Source organism: Macrotis lagotis, chromosome 1, assembly GCF_037893015.1.
Source record: "Macrotis lagotis isolate mMagLag1 chromosome 1, bilby.v1.9.chrom.fasta, whole genome shotgun sequence".
NCBI classification, from domain to species: Eukaryota; Metazoa; Chordata; class Mammalia; order Peramelemorphia; family Peramelidae; genus Macrotis; species Macrotis lagotis.
The window spans coordinates 679,021,716-679,043,079 of record NC_133658.1 but is presented as its reverse complement, the minus strand read 5'-3'; the positions used below and the strand labels follow the sequence as shown (position 1 = coordinate 679,043,079).

General features: G+C 34.5%; 1 long non-coding RNA gene across 1 annotated transcript in view; it reads right to left on the bottom strand.

The window, feature by feature from the left end:
- LOC141507682 (uncharacterized) overlaps nt 1–21,364 on the bottom strand; it is a 78,375-nt gene that overhangs the window by 32,103 nt on the left and 24,908 nt on the right. The window contains exon 2 of the long non-coding RNA XR_012474238.1: nt 306–394. This is a non-coding gene — a long non-coding RNA (uncharacterized LOC141507682). The remainder of the gene's footprint in view (nt 1–305; nt 395–21,364) is intronic.

The following is a 21,364-nucleotide window of genomic DNA, read 5'->3' as shown; positions in this document are numbered from 1 at the left end:
AGAAATAACATGCTGTATGTAAAGCCTCTATTTTTAAAGATGATAAGGGCTTGTTGTTTTTTCCTATCCTTTAACAGTGTTGAAAGCAATGTGACAATTCTCTGGATTTTTCATTTAAAAAAATTATTAATTTAGTAAGTACTCCTATAACTGCTGGACCTTGAGACAAAAATGCATTAAATTTCAAAATTCAAAAATTCATTTTTGCATATTTAATATTTACCATTATTAATTTGATGTTGAATCTTTTAAATCTTTTAAATATTGGGAATGAAATAAGTAATCTTAATAAGTACATTTGTTACCTGCATGTGAAAAGTTTTCTCTTAGATCTTCATATTTAGATTGGACTCCATCTTTCTTTTTCATCTTGATCCTTGTGAATGTAGGGAAACTAGATATAATCATATAAATTTGTAAAATTTGTAAAAATTCTCATTCATATCAATGAACCAGGTAACATATCATACCTGGAATACATAAAACCCATTTTTCACCTTCCACAATGGTTCACACCCTCTCTTCCTCCTTCTTGAACTATGGTATTGGTTTCTTTCTCTTTCCTCATTGTCATGTACTGCTACTGCATAGCCTCACAAGACTAATATTTCTAGTTCACAGGTCTTTTGCTCAAAAGACTTCTATAGTTCCCCTACTCATTCTTGAATAATTATATATATATATATATATATATATATATATATGTATATATATATATATACATATATATGAAATGAAGAACATACTCTACCTTCTAGCCAAATTGTATTGCTCACCTTCCTTTGTTGTGCTGCTAACAAATCTCTCATCACTTACATAAACTGTTACCTAACCCTGCTTTTCAATCTCCCAATGTCATTGTCCATTGAAACTTTATTTTTCTTTCTATTCTCATCATATGTGGTACCACATCCATGAAGATTCTTGATAGTGACTACTGGAAGCAATCTCTGCCTTTTGTATTCTCATATCACTGAACTTGAAAAGTTCTAGATGTTTTCTCTACTCTAAATCATAATTTTTTATGTACACATCTTAACTTCCCTTTCTATATTGTAAACTTCTGGAAGAGCGACGCGATGTCATTTTTATCTTGGCACAATGCTTTGTACATAGTAGATAGGTGATAAATGTTACTTGAATTGATATAGATTTTAGCAGACCTTAACAGTGTCCCATCTTCCAAACAATGAAAAATAAAATTGCTTCCTACTCTACAGTTCCCTGGATTTACCAAACCTACAGTTTACTTGATGGATTTTTTAAAAATCCTCACAAAATCCATCAACTAGAATTTCTAGAGGAATTTGCTTAATATTTTTTTAGAATTCTCTGGACATACATAAGACATATGAATCCTATGACTCCCTAGAGTTGGAAAGCAACTAAAATTATGGTACTTCTCTAATCTCTTTTTCTACAATATGGAGAGGATTTTTTTTAACTGTCATCTATCTCCTGGATTACTGAGAAAGATTACAATTTCAGGACTTTTGGTCAGAAGGTTACCATAATGATGGCCCCAGCAAAATTACTCTAGGACCATTTTTCTTCAATCTTCTATTTGACATATCTTAAATATGCTGTAAAAACCTAACTAAGCCAGTGGCAGTCACTCCAGAGAAGTGCTGCTCTCTAAATATGTGAATACAATACTCCTTTTAGCTACTAGATAAAGGCAGGTTGTTTTTCTCTTTGATCAGCTTAACTACAAAAAGAATCAAGTTGATGTTGAAGAAATCATTGTATGATGGTATTTTCTATGATACACAATGAAGGGTATATTTTTAAAGTTATCCCATTTTGAGAAAGCTCTTTTAGTGTCTCAGCATGCAGGACAACAAATCATCTCAAATGATACTTAATCTTTAGAAAGTATTTACAACAAGCCAATGCCCCCTAGAATAAAAGAGAGCATTTAACGTGACAGACCATGATGTAGGAGAAGTCATAAAAAGGGAAAACACAGCTTGAAATGCAGTATTACTGGGTGACTTACACCTCCCTGCTGAAGGCAGCAGACTTGCAGTTAGTGAACTGCTAATCTGTTCTACTGTTTTTTAATCAGATGTTGGCATTATCTGCCACTAATTGCTTTTTCATTTCCACTTGTAATTATTCCATTGCATGTTTGTAGTGAGAAGCTGAAAATGAGGCAGATCACTGAGAAAGAATTAATTGTTAATGAATAATCATCAGGAGGAAGCCAATTTCATTATCTTCAAAGAGGTAGCCAGAGATTAACCGCTAACAGTAGTTCTCCTACTTTCTGTGCATGACTGTAAAGTAATCACAAATAATCACACCCTCCAACTTCATCAATTATTTTCTATTATGTGGATTGATACCCATTTTTGTCTTTGTTGTTTAATGATAATGGTGGGGCTCGTGCTGGGGAGTGCTAATTGGAAGGTGTTACATTCTGTAGGCTCAAGGCCTAATTATTAGAGCATCTTCTTCATTAGCACATGATCATACAAGGGTTGCATGATGGGAGTTATTCATTTTTTCCAAGCTATAGGAAAATCATCTAGGGATATTTTTGAATGTCTTTCGACCCAATAGTCTTCAGAAAAATCAGCCTCTACCTCTTTATGCTATTTCTGCTTATGTAATTGCTTCTTCTAAAGCAAAATGAGCAGAGAATGAGAGAGTTCATAATTTTTCTTTTGTTATTGCTATTTTTAATCTGATACTGGCTTCCTGCACATCTTCAAATTAAAAGACTTGTTTAGAGGTCAATAGTCATTTTGTGCATTTTATGTTTTGCTCCATTTCTATCCTTTCCTAGCTTCTACTTTTCCCCTGGTTTTAGGATGGTTTCCTCTGGAATCATGATAACTGATTGTCATCTAAGTTCCAAAGTTCAAATCTTACCTGAGTGATCAGCTTATTATCACCTTCAAACCAGTCTCTGATGAAGGCAGAAAATTGTAATCATATCTACATTAGCATAGGATTATGCTTTAAAAATATCTCTCTTTCACCTTTCTGATTTTATCCTCCCAAACCCAAAGTAGGATAAATTTCCAATGAGTCTAATTTGACATCAGATCCATGTGTATTCATACCCTTTCTTCCACAAATACAAAGCCCTTTCCTATTGCTTTGATGTCAGCTTCTCTGGTCTTCAACATCTCAGAGTTTCCGTCTCTGACTTAATTTCTAATATAAGATGCGCAGAAGTGTGTATCTCCATATCAAGTGTGGCTAAACAGTGGTCTCAGCATTATCTCACCTCTTTAGAACTTCCTCTTCAGATATTGTCATTAAAACATGTATAAAATAATGTCCACAAGTTAACAAGCAATTATTAAATTCTTGCTATGTTTTGACCATTGTGCTAAGCAGTGGGATACAAAGGAAAAGAAAAAAAAAGAAAGGTGGTCTGGTTCTCAAGAGGCTTATATTTTGATGGAGGAAGGCATTGTCCAAAAGGGAACTGAACATCAAGTGCAGTTAAGGGTACCCATACAATTAGGTTGATAAAGAAGTACAGAGAATCAGGTGTAGATATCAGAGAGAAATGGAGTAAATTAACATGACTTTCCTTAAAATGAAGGTTCTGGGAAGAAATGAGCATCAAGAGGAAGGAATTACAGGAACAGATGGATTTTCCGGAGAGAATAGGTCTCAGACAAAAGTTCTATGAGAATGTAAAGTCTGATAGAGCATTGCAATGGAGTGAAGACAGTTTCCAGAATGGGAACACTTGCCATTGCAAATGGTATCATTATCATCACTAACATTTACAAAGAGATAGATAGCTAAAATGTTATTTCATAGAGAGACATGAGGCCTCTTCAGACAACTAACCATAGAAAAGAAAATTTGGTCCTATAAGTAATGCTTTAAAGCTTCAACAAATCCATGGTCTCAATAATATGGACATTCTACCCATTAATACAGAATGAAACTCATCCATGCCTACTCATTATACCCTATTCTTTGTTCATCAAAAAATCCCCACAGTAAATCCACTGAACATTCTAATAGGCATTTTTCAAGTTCTTCTGACCTTATAAAGCTATTATTGGGGAACATGGACTTAGCATCAGTTAGTCCTTGCTCTCAGTATGTGTCTAACCCTATTCCCCTAGTCTTGCTTGTCATTGATGAAGTCCTTCACACTACTCCTTGTGTGATTTCTTATTTGTAATGGGTTGCAACTTACTGGTGTCACATGTGCTTCTTTTACTTTGTTGTCTACCTTATTGTGGCATAGTTAGCAAAAAAGTAGAAACAAAGTCCATTCACTAAGAAATGGTTAAACATAAATGTAATAAAATATTCCATGAAGCAATAAATGTTATGAATGCAGAAAAGCATGGAAAGATCTACACAAACTAATGCATAATGGAGTAAGGAAATCCAAGAAACAATAGGCACAGTAACAAAAACTATGTTAAATGGCAAGAAAACCACAAAACAATGTGAATATATAGAATAAATATAATCCTGAATAAACGATAAGAAAAAGACATCTCACTCCCTTCCTTAAAGTATAAAACAGTGTATTTGGTTTTTTTGATTTTTAAAAATAGATTAACTGATTTTGCTTATAATCTGTCTCTTCTTTATATTTAATAAACATCTTTATTATTTGGGATGGCTTCTAAGATATTGGGGCAGATTTAGGTAATGACAAAATAGAAGATATCAATAAAATATACATTTTTAAAAAAAATTAACTAGAGTTTTCAAAAGCTATGCCAGTGAGACCTGACAAATTCTTTAATTCTGGAAAAGACTTAAATCTCTAAAACATAATATATCTGCTTTCCAATTACCAGTCTTACTAAATATAGAAATGCTTATCCCTATTTATTGGCTGGTCATGTCTATGAATTCTTTCCATGAAAAAACAGAAAAATATAGAATGACCCTTGGTCCTATGTAGTCCTTTTCTAATTCTACAGTGATTATGTCAAAATGGAAAGCAGGGATCACAAACAATAAACCCCCACCTTAATAATAATGTTAAATAAAATATACATAGGAGTTTAAAAATCTAATTATTATAATGTTAGGGGAGACATTGTCATGACATTAATTAACTCTGGTCCTTAGTCTTGTTCAACCTGGGCAGTATGATGGTAGGAACTAATATTTTCTTATTCTGAACCCTCCTCCTACCTTAGATTTGATAGGAAACTGCATCAAATAACTTAAATAACTCCACCTTTTAACTTCAGAGAACTTGTAGAAATATAAGGGAAAAATGATGGGGGCGGGGAACAGACATCTGAAAGTAAAGGGACATCTTATTCAGGCCAGTAACTCAAAACCTGAGGGAAAGAGGAGGTCAGACACTGGAGTTACCATATGTCAGTCTGGTAATAGTGTAAGAGATCCACGTGAAAGTGAATGGAAGAAGTTGGTATACCTGATTCCCTTATGATGGATTTGAGATTTGGCTGCGTTAGCTTTAGCATGAAGGATGACCTCTAGAATTGAGATTATACTCCATTTGGGTACTGTCAAGGTAGGGAAATTATGAAATAATTCAGTCTGTTTTTTTGTTGTTATTTGTTTTTCTTCCAAAGATTTTGGTTCTTTTGGAGTTACAGTGCACTCAACAGTTAATGAAACTAAGATAGATATTAATAACAAAGAATGATAGGGAATATTGATACAGAATAACACCAATATAGATCTGTAGGAAGTAATGTTGGGAAGCCTATGAAGATGTGTGTGTGTGTGCGTGTGTGTGTATGTGTATATATATATATATATATATATGTCTCATGAAAGGTGTCAGTTATTTCCCATGAGCCTTGCTATGAGTTTCATTCATTTTCTGTTATCTAGAGATGAGACTTTTGCTCCTTGTGTTCTGTGAAGTGTGTCATGGGAACTGGTGACAGTACACTTGCTGATGGAATAAAGTAGCTTTTCAGATTTTCAGGGTAGGGACAATGAGCCAGAAAAGAAACATCACTCTCCTCTACATACTCCTTCTTTTATGTTATGTGAGAACATTTTAACCTAAGTGTTTTCATTATATAAAGTTATCGATATACTCTAACTAATATGCATAATAGATTGGGTAATATGTTGTGCCTTTGACTGCTAGTAAACACAGACAAGGAAACACAACCGTAGAGGAGAGCATACGATAGAGGTAAGCCTTTGGAGTCTGAAAGTTTACATAATTAGGGTTAATTATGGATCCAACAACATCACTGACAGCAAAATTATTTATATCAGGTGACATTTTATATGAATGAATTATATGACAATTTATAGAGTGCCAAAGTTATGATGCGATTCTTATAATACCAACAGTAGCAACAATCTTGAATGAATCTTTAAAGTTTTGCAAAATGCTACTAAAACTCTTTAAAGAAGAAAGCATAAATATTTTTGTTCTCATTTGACAAAAGTGAACACTAAGGGGAAAGGGGTTAAAGTGACTTGCCTATGATGATGAATTTAATAGTCAGAACTGAGATTCATACTTTAAGAGCTAGATTATACTGGTGGCATCCTGGATCAACAGTGCCTTCTATGAAGACATTTTCATGAATATTATCAAATAAAGCATACTTTTTTGCAATCCATTTTCTCCCTCAGCCTTGTTACTAACAAATTTTTAATCAAGAGAAAGGAAGAACTTCCTAGTAAAAGAAGCAACATGGCATGGTTGAAATGGAATTGGTTTTGGGTTCAGAAGATTTGAGTTTAGATTCTAACTCTGCTACAAACTTTGAAATCTTGTTCAAATCATACCCCTGAATTTTTGTTCCTTCATTTCAAAAATAGTTCAAATACCCCCTGATTTATCCATGATTACTTGGGTACACTCGGGTTGGAGTATCAGAGTTGAAGAGAAAGCAGAGAAGCAAGCAGTGGGGCTCTGGTACTGACTCCCTAACCAAAGATGACATCTGCAAAACTGCAGATGTTTTGACAGAAAATAATTAACCTTTATCACTTCTAAAGAAGATGAAACCATAAAGGCTGATTAAAAGTTTCCACTGGTGTCAAATATAAAGAAAGACACCTCTATTCTTGACATTAACTCTTTAAAAACCAAAGACAGGGTAGCAGTTTTAAGAAGTCAAATATGTCACATATAAGCCAGTGTAAAGGATGTTTCTTCCCTTCATGCTGTTCCCTGGCATAGAGGGAAAGAATGAAACTTCTCATTTTTTAAATATATGTTTTTAAATGCTTGGGTATAACAATAATGATAAGAGAATAATAATGATTCAAATTTATATGACACTTAATTTTTCAAGGCATTTTCACAAACTATATATTTTATTCAGAGTCATTAATAACAATAGGACAATTGGATTGGGAGGGGATGGTGGAAAGGACAGAAAGGAATTTCTCTGGTCTCTGAGTCTCCCCTTGTGATGCTCTAATCCACTCAGGGCTGTAATTTTCTGGATGAAGGGTCAACCCTTCCCTATGTGACTATCCAGGGAGGATTAGTCTTTTGCATAACCCTCTCCACCCCCAACTAATTTTGCCCCAGGCACAGTTTCAACTTGTCTTACCTCCTTTCATCCCTGTTGATATTCCCAATAGGATGATGTGTCAGTGAGGAAGAAAAAGTTTCCCCAAAGAAACACATGATGTTGATTTGGAAATAACTATACTTTAAACATATAAATATTAATACTTTGAGAAATATGTAACTTCATGAGTTTATAACATTGAACTTGAAGATGAAAGTCATTCATTTCATTGCTTTTTAAAACCTATTGTAGGTCAGAGTAGTTTATGGTTAGGAGAAAGGTGAATAAATCTTGGCACAATTAAAGAAACTGCTGTAGAGCCGTTTCTGTCTGCAGCCCTGACTTTGGGAGCATTAATTCTGACAATCACCTCCAGCCACTATGCACAACTTGCTCTTACAAATGGGATCTTATTAACACTTAATAAATTTTCTGTACTGTATGCAGGAGATATGAGCTAATTACACACCACTGAGTTCACATCCTATTCCTCTCCATGGGAAGAATCAGGCTGTGAATCAAGTGGAACACGAGGCAGTGCTTCCCAGGAACTCTGCCATCAACAGAACCCCCCAAAGCAAGTGAAAGACAATCCTCCAAGCGATGCTAATGCTCCCATTTTGTCATGTGATATCAATTTCAATAGTTTATGTCTCATCAGAGAGGAGTGATTCTATAACATGCTCCCTCCTGATGCAAGATGGCAGCTAGGAAAATATAAATTACTATAGACAATTGCCAGAAGTAGAGCCAATTCTTTTCATTGAAAACACCAGAACATTAATTTCTGGATTTAGATGCTGCTTTTTGTACTGTGAAATGAGTGTATATGTTATAATGGGTGTCTACCAATACATTGAAAATATACTTCCAACCCTGTATGCCTTATATTTCAAATAAGATGATTTTCATCACCTTTTTTTCCTTCTTTGTGCCTATTTTTGGCATGGAATCTGACAATCTATTAAATAAATATTAATCCCTAGCTGCCATCAAAGAAGGCTCTGCCATATTACGATTTTAAATATCTTCATTAATTGCTTAACTACATTTTCCCAAAGTCCCTAAGGGATCCTTTGATGCTAGTTCCTCTAATGTGTTACCAAGTGATTCATGACTTCAACCTGTTTAATGCAGAAAGTGTTTTAAGCTAGAAATTTTTGCAGATGCTTTTGGCAGAAAATAAGGAACTTTTTTGACTATAAAGCTAGTTATAAACCTTCCACTCATGTAAGAAGAAAGATGCTGCCATTTTTATGTTGACTATCTAAAATGAACTAATATGTTCAAAGCAATTCATTCAATTAGATAATAAATATAAAAATGAAGGCAAGAATCCTGTCCACATTCAAAGGAAGAGAAGCACTGTGAGGAAGAAAGTAATGATACTGTGACTTCTATATTCACTTAGTAGATTATATGGGAAGGGGATTTTTGGCTTGTTTTTTTTTTTGGTGGTCTTTGGTTTTGTTTTTGCAGAAAAAGATAGAAAGAAAGGTGAGGACAAATAATAATAGCTAAGGTTCAATAATACTAGTATATATTATATGCACAACACCCTTGGAATCTAGGAACTATTATTATCACATTTAACAGATAAAACAATCGAGATGGAAAAAGATTGGACACAGCTAGTAACCTAAAGCAAAATTTAATTAGAGAATTTAAACTCTAAGCTCAGCACTTTTTCCATTCTGCCTCCTAGATATCTTGGAGGATGCCAATTTTGTAGCAGGTGAGAAGAGGAAAAGCAAGTGAAAGAGATGAAAGAAAAATAGAGGACAAGAAATAGAAGAATCATGAGGTATTACAAAATCTCAGAGAAGTGAGAGTTTATCAAAGGTTGCAGAAAGATCAAGGAAAATGAAGACAAAAAAAAGGTCATTGGGATTGGATGACAAAAATGTTATTAGTAACTCTGCATAAAGTGTTTTTAGTAGAGTTGTGAAAGTGGGTAACATATATATGAAGAATGACTGGGTGGTGAGGAAGCAGGAAATAAATAACTGTTTTTTCCTGGGGGTATGACGGGAAAGAAAGTAGAGAGATATGACAGCAGTCTGAAGAAGACACAACACAAATGCACAGATCATTTTATCTGTCCCTTAGTTTTTGCTTCCATTTGGTTTTGGCTAGGAAGACCTGAGCATGTTTATAGGTTCAGGGAAAGGAGTCAGTAAAGAAGGAGAACAAGAAAATGGAAGAAAAAAAGAGGATATAATTGAAGGTGTGAGGTACCAGGAAAGATCCAAAGAGATCTGTTTAAGAGCAGAAGAGGTGGGACACTAAATGCTCTGAGAGATTAGACATAAGGATAATCAGTGAAGACACAAAGACAGTGCTGTCCAGTTCAAAAAAGAAAACTAAAAAGCAAAGTATCAGTTCTAAAAAGACGAAAGTTAAGAAAATGTGAAAGAAGCAAACGTACATAGGTTCTATGAAGGGAAGAAGCATGAACTTTGTATCCTACTTTATAGACTTTATAATACTTTACAGACTTCATTAGATATGACCTTCACAACAACCCTTTGAGGGTGGTATTCTGTATTATTAAACACATTTTATAGAGAAGGAAATGAAAAATCAGGCACAAGTAACAAAGTTTAATTTCTTTTCTTCTCATTCATTCTTGGACCTTTGTAATATGAATTTTGTTCTTATCAGTCAATAGGAACTTCTCTTTCCAAAGCTGACAAAATCTCTTAAAAATATGATGGACTAGGGGCAGCTAGGTGGTGCAGTGGACAGAGCACCAGCCCTGGAATCAGGAGGACTTGAGTAAAAATGTGGCCTCAGACACTTAATAATTACCTACCTGTGTAGCCTTGGGCAAGCCACTTAATCCCATTGCCTTGTAAAAAAAACTAAAAAAAAATACAATGGTTCTAACTCAGTCTTTATTCTTTTTGGACTCTGCAGCATTTGAAGCTGATGATCATTTTTTCATTTGTCTGATTATTCTGTCCCACTCTCCTTTGCTGAATCATCATTCAACATCATCTTCCTAACTATGGTGATTATCCAACATTCTATTTCAGTCTATTGTTTCTCTATACTCTTTTAGTGACTATCAACTCTACTGGATTTGATAAATATTATTATGAATATAGTGCTGAGATCTATATATCAGACTTTCTCCTCAATCCTAGTCTCATAGCACTAACTACTTATTGAAAAGAGGTATGCCTCAAAGATATTGTGGGTTCTGTTCCAGACCACTTCAATAAAATGAATATCTCCATAAAGGAAGTTAAACGATTTTTTTTAGTTTCCCTGTGTGATGTTTACACAATACTATGTAGTCTATGTAGTGTGGAGTAATATTATGTCTCAAAAATAAGAATACACCTCAATTTAAAAATATTTCATTTCTAAAACTTTGCTAACCATCATCTGAGCCTTCATTGAGTCATAATCACTTTTCAGGTGTGTATGTATGTGCTTGGGTGATTTTGCCTTCATGTTTATGGCTGCAGGCTGAACAGAGTTGTGGTTGTAGAAAGTTGGAGTGGCTATGGTAATTTATTAAAATGAGACAACAATGAAGTTTGTTGTCTCAATTGACTCTTCCTTTCATGCGAACACTTGGAAGCCATTGTAAGATTATTAATTGACACACTTTCACTATTATGTCTCAGGGAATAGGGAGGTCTGAGGAGGAGAGAGAGAAAGGAACCCACACAACCATTATCAATTGCAGACATAATGGGCATAGTTCATAAGACCACAAACAATTACAATACTTAAATCAATGATCACTGGTCACTATAGCACATATAATAATGAAGAAAGTAGAAATATTGAGAGAATTAGCAAAATGTGACACAGAGACATGATGTGAGCACATGTTGTTGGAAAAATGACACTGATAGACTTATTTGAAGCAGGAATGCCACAAACTTTCAATTAAAAAAAACAATATCTGCAAAGCATAACAAAACCAAGTGCAATAAAAAATACTGGTATGCCTGTATTTAGAAAGGTATGTCCCATAGGCATATCAAAGTAGAGATATTCAATATAGAACTTATTATTCAACTTTTCTTATAGCTACTTCCCAACCAATTCCTTTTCCTAACTTCGTTCAATCAAGGGTAGTTCTTCTGCTATGCAAGAAAATATGGTTTGTTCTCTGTCATTTGTCATTTATGTCTAACTATCTTCATCACAAAAACAAGGATTCTCAACCAACCAGCACCACACCATCCATTCATGGAATCATGGGTTCAAGGACATGTAGGAATTCTGAATTCTGTGAATAAATTCACTTACCTTGGCAGTATACTTTCTTATTTTTTTTCTTGAGACTGTAGATTATTATTTACTATTGTATTTCAAGAATTAAAAATTGAACAGAGGATAGGGGAAGAAAACAAAGAAATGGGAAAAGAAAAACAGATAAAGCTGGTCAGTAGCTTGGGAGGACATATCAGGAGGTTGTTCATGTTTCCAAACATGTCCTTTAGTGTCACTATTGGGGTTTTTGCAATTGTAACATTTTAGCAATGACATATGAATCTGGGCAGCATTCTTTCAACTTTATTTTTTACAAATAGATATACATTGATTTGAGTATGATAGTATACTTTCCAGGGATGAAAAAAAATAGATGATAAAGTTGAAATGTACATTTCCAGAGAGTACCAACACTTAACCAGTCACCTGGGTTTGACACCTCAGAGTCATTCTCAATATCTCCCTACTTTATTCAACATAGCTTATTAGCTGCCAAGTCTTGTCCATTGACACTTCAACAGATTTTATATCTATTCCCTTCTTTGCCCATACCCCTAGTTCAGGCCTTCATCATTTTTACAAATTGACTATTGCAATAACATTTAGAGCCTTATCATGGTAAAGGTAAATAGCAGGATCTGTCCTCAGAATTGGGTATACAATACCATCTGACATTGTGGAATAAACTGATATTCCTAAGAGTGAGAAACAGCAGAAAAAATGAAGGATGGAGTAATATCTACAAAGACAATGAAAGAGAAATTGAGAAAGAGGGAAGGATCTTTGAAACTTATTTCATTGGTTTTAATTTCATAAGGGACTCAGAGTTGATCTAAAAAAAGAATAACTAAGAGGATTGCTTATGATTCAGAAAATAAAATTGAGAATACATAAAAAAAGAAGAGAAACAAAGAGGAGGAGGAGGAGAGAAATACTGAAGTCAATTGCTGTTCAGCAGTATGGTTCCACAGAGTTGAAATAACTGAATTTAAATCCTTCCTTTGGTGCCCTTTACCTCTGTGACCCAGTTCTAACCTCTCTGAGTCTCAGTTTCCTCATCTGTGAAATGGATAGTTTTACTAAATGGCCCCTGAGAGTCTTTTTAACTATAATCTTAATAGCAATGTAACTTTATAACTAATAATAACTTCCTTTGGTCTTCATTTTTTTTAGGTTTTTTTTTTTGTAAGGCAAATGGGGTTAAGTGGCTTGCCCAAGGCCACACAGCTAGGTAATTATTAAGTGTCTGAGACCGGATTTGAACCCAGGTACTCCTGACTCCAAGGCTGGTGCTTTATCCACTATGCCACCTAGCCACCCCCCTTAATTTTTTAAAAAAGAAATATTTTTACATATATTTATATCTTCTACCATCTTTCCCAAAGAACAAGACAACAAAAAACTGGACAGTAAAGCTCTATCATAAACATGAATAGTAGTTCAGCAAACCAAATCCGACATTGGTCATACCCCCTAAATTTTGCATTTAATTTATCATCTTTCTGTTAGGAATGTTTATTTCATGATCATCCAGATATGTAGCTTATAATTGCATTGATGAGAATTCCTAACTCCTTAAGAAATGTTTTTCTTTATAATGTTTTCATTGTATGAATTACTCTCCTTTTTATGTTCATTTTACCCTGCCTGAGGATTATAAAGATTTCCAATTTCTTGTAAAACTGTCCATTTTAATCTTTTAAAAAATATTTAGAATTTTATTTTTCCTCAGTTTTTAACATTTCTTTTTAAAATTTTGAGTTCCTCATTGTGAAGGCAAGCAATTCAAAATAGGTTAGACATGTATCATCATGCAAAACATTTTCATATTAATCATGTTGTGAAGGAAAAATAAAGTTAAAAAGTATGCTTCAACTTGAATTCAGACATCATCAGTTTCTTCTCTGAGAATGGATAACATTTTTCATGTTAAATTCTTCAGAGTTGTCTTGGATCTTTGTATTTCTGAGAATAGTTAAATAATTCTCAGCTGATAAACTTAAAATTATTTGCTGTTACATTGAACACAATACATTTCTCTTTTCAAGAACTCATGTACATATTTCCAGGTTTTTCTCATCATTTCTTAGAGCACATTACTATTATATCATAATCACATGGCACAATTTGTTCAGCCATTCCCTAATTGATAGATATCCCAATTTCCAATCCTTTGTCACAAGAAAAGGGTTATTATAAATAGTTTTGCCCAGGTATGTCCTTTTCCTTTTTGGCATTTTTGGGGATACAGATGTAAGTAGTGGTATGGTTAGGCCAAAGGGTATGTATGATTTTATATCCCTTTGGGAAGAGAGACAAATTGCTTTACATAATGATTGAATTAGTTTCCAACTCCACCAATAGTATATTATCTCATTTTCCCTATAATCCCTCCAACATTTGTCATTTTCCTTTTCTGACCTATTAGCCAAATGAATAGCTATGAGGGAGCATATATCAGGATTATTTTAATTTTAATTTCTCCAAACAGTAGTGAGTGAGAGCATTTTTAATGTGGTTATGAATAACTTTGATTAATTTTATCTGAAAACTATTCATATCTTTTGATCATTGATCAAATGGAGAATGACTCTTCTCTTTATAAATTTGACTCAGTTCTCTATATGTTTGAGAAATGAGACCTTTATCAAAGAAATATATCATAATTTCTTATGGCACAGTAATAGCCCATTATATTCTTATGCTATAATTTGTCTAGTCATTTCAGAATAGAATGATATCCTTTTGGTTTTCAATTTGGGGCTTACAATGAAAAGAGCTGCTAATAATGTCTTTGTAAACTTATTTCACTGACTAGTGATTCAAAGAATTTTTCATTTGATAATTGATAGTTTAGATTTCTTCCTTCAAAAATCTCTTTAACCAATTATTTTTTGGAGAATGTAGAATTAATGATCTTATGACCAAAAAAAAATAAAATATTTGGAAAAGAACTCAGGAAAATATTGAGATTGAAAAAAGAGATTGAAAAGAAGGGAAAACATTGAACTATTCACTTTAAGTGGAAAGAGAAAGAAAAAATGAAAAAAGAATAAAAATTGAAAAAATTATATAAGAGAAATTAACAATTTAAGCCAATTTAAGGAAATTGGGAGGGAATGGGGTGGGGAAGTTAGGATCTGTGAGAATAGACTGACATAAGAGTATTATAAATAAAATTAATTGCAAGGACAAAGTAATGACCTAAAATAAGAAGTGTTTCTTTTAACTTAACAAAATAATGAAGGAAAATACGATATGAAAAGAAATCATTAATTTAAATCTGAATTGACTTGACAATCAAATGAAATAAAAATCATAGAATAGATAAGAAGACAAAATCCACATATTTATTGTATAATAATCATTCCTTTTCACGTATGTTATGATATGGCTAACTGGTCGCTTTACTATCCTAATATAAGATCTTTGATCTACTGTTCCAGTCTTTGGATAAGTTGTACCCTCCTTCATCTCCAGATTAAATACTACATGAAACCACTCAAAATCTCCTTAGTTGCTAGTGATGCTTTCTTGAAATTACTTTGTATGGCAACCCTTCCTTGCTATCTCTTCTATGTGGCATTGACAGGGTTTACAAGTCAGATAAAGAAGTCACCAGGAAGGTGACTGATACACAATTCATAGAGAATACTATAAACCCATATTTCTAAAACTAGAGCTCACAAACCCTAATCAGTGAGATTGCCCTTAACAGCCATCCAGTAGACACAACTCAATATAAAGACATTTATTAGGATATCATATTAAGAAAAATAGCTACAAATCACAATCCTTCTTCCCAATAAACCCAGGGTATATGTGTGTGTACATATATACAGTGTCTCTTGAAAGAATGGGCAAAATTTAATTTACAATGGTAAAAAGGCAAACATATAGAAAACAAGTTGATGGGACATCTTATACTTTTTGCTGTCAAATTATCTTTTATATCTTATCCCCATCACTATATGCAATTGCCACCACTCCTGCTACTTCACTAACTATGCCAAGCATTGCTGATCTCTTCCATTTTCTTTGCTCTGTTGTTCTGTTTGGTTCCTTCTAAATCCTATCAATTTTCTTATACTTCTAGGCTTTTTTTTAAATTCATCATCCCCCTCTAAATTTAAAATCACAGAGCATCACTTACTCAGATAGTAATACCATTGATCAGCCAAGGATTAAACAAGTAAACTAAATGTGACTTTGAAAGAAGATGCAGCTTTTGTTCTCTGTAGTCAAGAACAAAACAGAATCTTAGCAGCAATGACTTCATATTGCAGTTTTTTTCCAAAGCACAGACATATCTTGGCTTTTTTTTGCCCTTACGATAAATGCAGTTGCAAGTTCTGATTTCCACAGATTTATGCCCTGACATGACTCTGGGACCCTTGGCTATATGCCAGGTTGATTGTACTTTGGGGATTTATCATTTATCAGAACCCCTTTTTCTTTTAAATCAAGAAGAGCCTCTTCTGCACTATCCAAAAAAAGAAAATCTATTTGGGAGAAGACCTTCAGGGTTTCTGAGCAAAATAGGAACAATTGCTATTTACATTCTCTGAACCCATTGTGGCCCAAACAATGACCAATTAGGCTTAACTTGATCAATGAGAAATACTGAGCATTTTTACCCTCCCAGACTAATTTTTTTTGGAAGTATTCATTCTTGTCCTCTTATCTCTCTGTTATCTAACTTTAATGACTGAATGGGCATTGCCTCAGTCAAACTGTGACTTGGGAAAGATTTAACATTTAAAAAGTCAAGTTCTTCCACTATATCCAGGGCTATCTCCTGTTATCCTGATCCATGAATGGACACATTGGACCCAGATGGCTGCAAAGAAAGTGAGGCCCATAACTTTGTAAAGCATCCCCTCACTCAAATCTAACTCATTTTCATGTCTTGACCTCACCTCCCTGAGTGATGACCTTTTTCTGAGAAGGGCAAACATCATCAATCAATTAAAACCACAATTCAAGCCATAACCAAAGCAATTTCTGTATCATATAATACAAAAATAACATAAATTTGAGATTGAAAAACAGACATTTAGTGAAGATTGAATAGAATGGAAATAATAACAAATTTAATAGCAAATATTCTCTTCATATTTACATAAGATAGATATTATCTCCAACTCTTCCAGGGAAGTAATAATAGAATTTTTAAAAAATTCTTATCTTTTCCTAACCTAGCAAAAGAAAGATACATTCAACTCAAAGTTACTGAATAGGGGAAAAAATAGAGACTCAACTGCATATGTGTCTTGAGTTTATTTCTTTCTAGTTCCAAGAGATATCCTAGAGACACACCTTGACTTAATTCTCTTTGAGACCATGGAATAATCACTCAGTGGTCAAACTTCAATGCATGCATTTTCTTTCTAAGAACAATCACTGGAAGGCTTAGCCAAGATGCTGAATAAAGGCAGGGGCTCACCTAAGTTCTCCCCCAAATCCCTCTAAATATCTTAAACAATGACTCTAACCAAATTCTAGAGTGGCAGAACCCACAAAAAGACTGAGTGAACAATTTTCCAGTTCAAGACAACTTGGAATATCAGTGGGAAGAATGAAAAAGGAAAACAGAGTTGCACAGGAGTGAACTTGCCCCCACAATCTAAGAGTAGTTAGTTTAGTGGCATTGGTGATGTATACAGAACTCTCAGTCCAGAGACTGCCAAGGACAGCTTGGAAGGTCAGCAGGAAAAGTCTGCAGCACTGGGGTGAGAGTACAGCACAGAATAGTACAGGCCTCAGAGCACTAACTAGACCCCAGCAGACCAGGAGCAGGCCTCCAGAGGCCCTAGATCAGCAGAGGTGGATATTTCCAGTAAGGGGAGGGGTTTAAGGAGATTACAGGAGTCTCTTTGATATCACTGAGGCAGGACTCTGATGCTTTGCCCATACTTAGATCTGGGTCACAGTCTTGGGTCCCAGTCCCAGGAAAAGGAGTAAAGATAAAACAGAGCTTACTTCCATCATGAAGCAGAGACCCTTCTCATATTTCTAAATTAGAAAGGAGTGCTTCTGGTTACCCAAAGACAAGAACACAAGTCAGGGGAGTGATTCAAACCTTTCCTCAGATCATAAGACCTTGGAAGAATTGAAAATTCACAGATCCATAGATTTGAAAACAGCTGCCCTTGAAGCAGAGTTCTACCTTAATAAAGAATTAAAATCAAATTACTGGTGAGAAAATGAGCAAACATCAGAAGAAAAAAAATATCTGAATATAGACAATTACTTTGGTCATCAGGAAGATAACACTACACACTCAGAAAAAGATAGGAAAGTCAAAGCATCTACATTCAAAGCCTTCATGAAAAATATGAAATGGTCTCAGGCCATGGAAAAATATTTTGAAAAACAAGTAAGGTAAGTAGAGAAAAAATAGGAACAGAAATGAATGATGAAGGAAAATCATGAAGACCAAGTGAATAAGATACAAAAAATGCCAAAAAAAAAAATCTTTAAAATCAGACTAATCCAAATGGAAAAAGAGGTACAAAAAGCCGATGAGAATAGTTTAACAAGCAGAATTCACCAAATTGAAAAATATAAAAGATCATTTAATAAAATAATTCCTTAGCAAATGAAAAGTTGGTGACTTTGTGAAAAATCAAGAAACAATAAAACAAAACCAAAGGAATGAAAAACTAGAAAAAATGTGATATCTCATTGGAAAAACAACTGAACTAGAAGATATAAAGAAGAGATTATTTAAAAATTACTCAGCTGCCTGAAAGTCATGATTAAAAAACAAGCGTAGACACCATTTTAAAAGATATTTTCAAGTAAAATTGCCCTGATATTCTAGAGGCAGAAGGTAAAATAGAAATGGAAAGCATCCACCAATTACCTCCTAAAAGAGATGCCAAAATGAAAAATGCCAGGAATATTATAGCCAAATTTCAGAGCACTCAGGTCAAGGAGAAAATATTCAAGGAGCCTGAAAGAAAAAAAATCAATTATTGTGGAGTGCTGATTAGAATAATGCAAGATTTAGCAGCTTCTATATTAAGGGATCCTACAACTTAGCATAAGATATTCTGGAAGGCAAAAGACCTTGTAATACAAACAAGAATCAACTACCCAGCAAAATTAAGCATACTCTTTCAGAGGAAAAGATGGACATTCAGTGAAATAGAAGAATTTCAAATTTTCCTGATGCAAAAATCAAAGATGAACAGAAAATTTGATCTTCAAATATGAGTATTAATATACTTAAAGTGAAGTATAAAAAGGTAAACAGGAATGAAAATCACAAGGGAATTTATGCTTCTGAACTACTTATATTCCTGCATGGGAAGAAAATATTGATAACTCATGAACTTTCTTATTTATTAGAACAGTTAGAAGGAGCATATAGAGAGAGGGTACAAGTGGGAGTTGAATTTGAAGAGATAAATATATTTAAAAAGAGTTAATGGGTGAGAGAACAATGTACTGGGAAAAAGGGAAAGGCAGAGGTAGAATGGGGCAAGCTGATACTTTTCAAAACTGTTAAATTGTTTTTTCCAATCAACTTTATTCATCAACTTCCAATCAAACATCATTTTCAACAATTATTTTTTGCAAGGCTTTGAGTTTACATTTTTCTCCCTCCCTCCTTTCTCTCTCCCTGATAGAATTCAATATAATATAGGTTACACACATAAAAAAGAATCACACCAAATCAGAAAAAAATTCAACATTGGAGAGAAAAAACAACACATGATATAACTTTTAAGAATTGAAGATAGTATATTTTGGTCTGTGATTCTACTCCACAGTTTCTTTTCTGAATATGTATGTTTTTTTTCCATCATAAGTCTTAGAATTGTCTTCAATTATTGTAGTGCTGAAATGAACAAGTTTAGCAAAGCTGATCATCAGCCAATGTTGCTGTTACTGAGTATAATGTTCTTCTGGTTCTTCTCACTCCACTCAGCATCAGTTTATGCAGGATATTCTGAAATCCCATTGGGATATATTATTTCACATAAAAATGGTAAGAAAGTAGAGCGGGGGGGGGGTTGTAGTTGAGGGACAGTAAATGAGCCTTATTCTCAATGAAATCAGTTCAGAGAGAGAATAACATAAGCACTCAAATGAGTATAGAAATCCATTTTAGCCTAGAGGAAAGTATGAGGGGAAGAGAATGGCAGAAATGAGATGGAGGGTTGGTGATAGAAAAGAGGAAAGATTGTGTGAGGGGATAATCAGATACAAAACACATTTGAAGAAGGATAGGATGAAAGGAAAGATAAAATAGGATAAATGAGGCGGGGTAAATAAGATGGAGGATTAGCAATAGTAGCAATAGTTAGGAATAGTAACTGGGGGAAATATTGAAACAAAGCTTCTCTGATAACAGACTTCATTTAAAAAAAACAAATAGCTTACTAAAGGAAACTAATTGTTATAGTGTTCAAATATCACTATCAAACATATGATTATTGTGCAAGATATTATAGGCATTACTAGCTCTTATTTTCCAGTCTCCAAACTTTGTAATTCCAACTTCTTATGCCTGCTCTCAAGTTAATAAAGGTCTTCTTTCCATCACTGACAGTCTGTTTTTTTGCAATTATATTTTTTATTTAATATTTTTATTCTCATTTTGCACAATTTTTAATACATTAATAAAATATTCCTGTCTAAGAGTAAACAAATACCCCCTTCCCCCCAAAATATAGACTCATTTGAGAGATAATATAAAGGGGAGAGAAAAAAATTAAAATTAAAATTAAAAAATAATAGTAATAATTGTAGGTATGGCCAGGTGGCACAGTGGATGGACCTCCAGCCCTGGAGTCAGGAGTACCCAAGCCCATATCCGGCTCCATACACCCAACAATCAGCCAGCTGTGTGATATGCAAGCCACCCCAACCTGACTACCCTGCATAAACCAAAAAAAGGGAAAAAAAGACCTAAGATAAAATAAAATAATAATGATAGTAGGGGTGGCTGGGTGGCAGACAGAGCACTGGCCCTTGAGCCAGGAGCACCCAGGTCCAAATCCAGCCTCAGACACCCAACGATCACCTTGCTATGTGGCCCCAGGCAGGCCATCCAGCCCCATTTGACCTGCACCCCCAAAATAATAATAATAAAAAATGTGCTTCATCGTGTGTTCCAACACCACCAACTCTGTCATGGGTGGATCACATTCTTTAAGATAAGTCCATCACAAAAGTTACTTCCATATTTTTCCACCATTGTCATTGCTGAATGCAACTCCCTCCTTTCATATTTCTCCACTACCATGTATTATATTTTCTCTCTCATTTCACTGACTCTGCTGTAGGGTAGCTGAGTGGTGTAGCAGACAGATCCCTGGCCCTGGGGCCAAGAGGCCCTGAGCCCCCATACCACCCCATAGGCCCAGAATCCACCTGGCCCTAGGGTCCAGGACAGGCCATCCAATCCCAGCCCCTTGCAGGAAGAAAAAAAGAAAATGTATTATATCCAATCGCTCTCCCCCCATGGTCCATCCTCTCCTCCCTCATTCACATCCCCACCCCTTCCCCCTGTCCCCCTTCTCTCCTTCTTACTCCAGATGTCTATACCCCATTGAGTATATATGCTGTTTCCTCTCCTAGCCACCTCTGATGAGAGCAAAGTTTCCCTCATTCCCCCTTGCCTTCCCCCCTTCCATATCATTGCA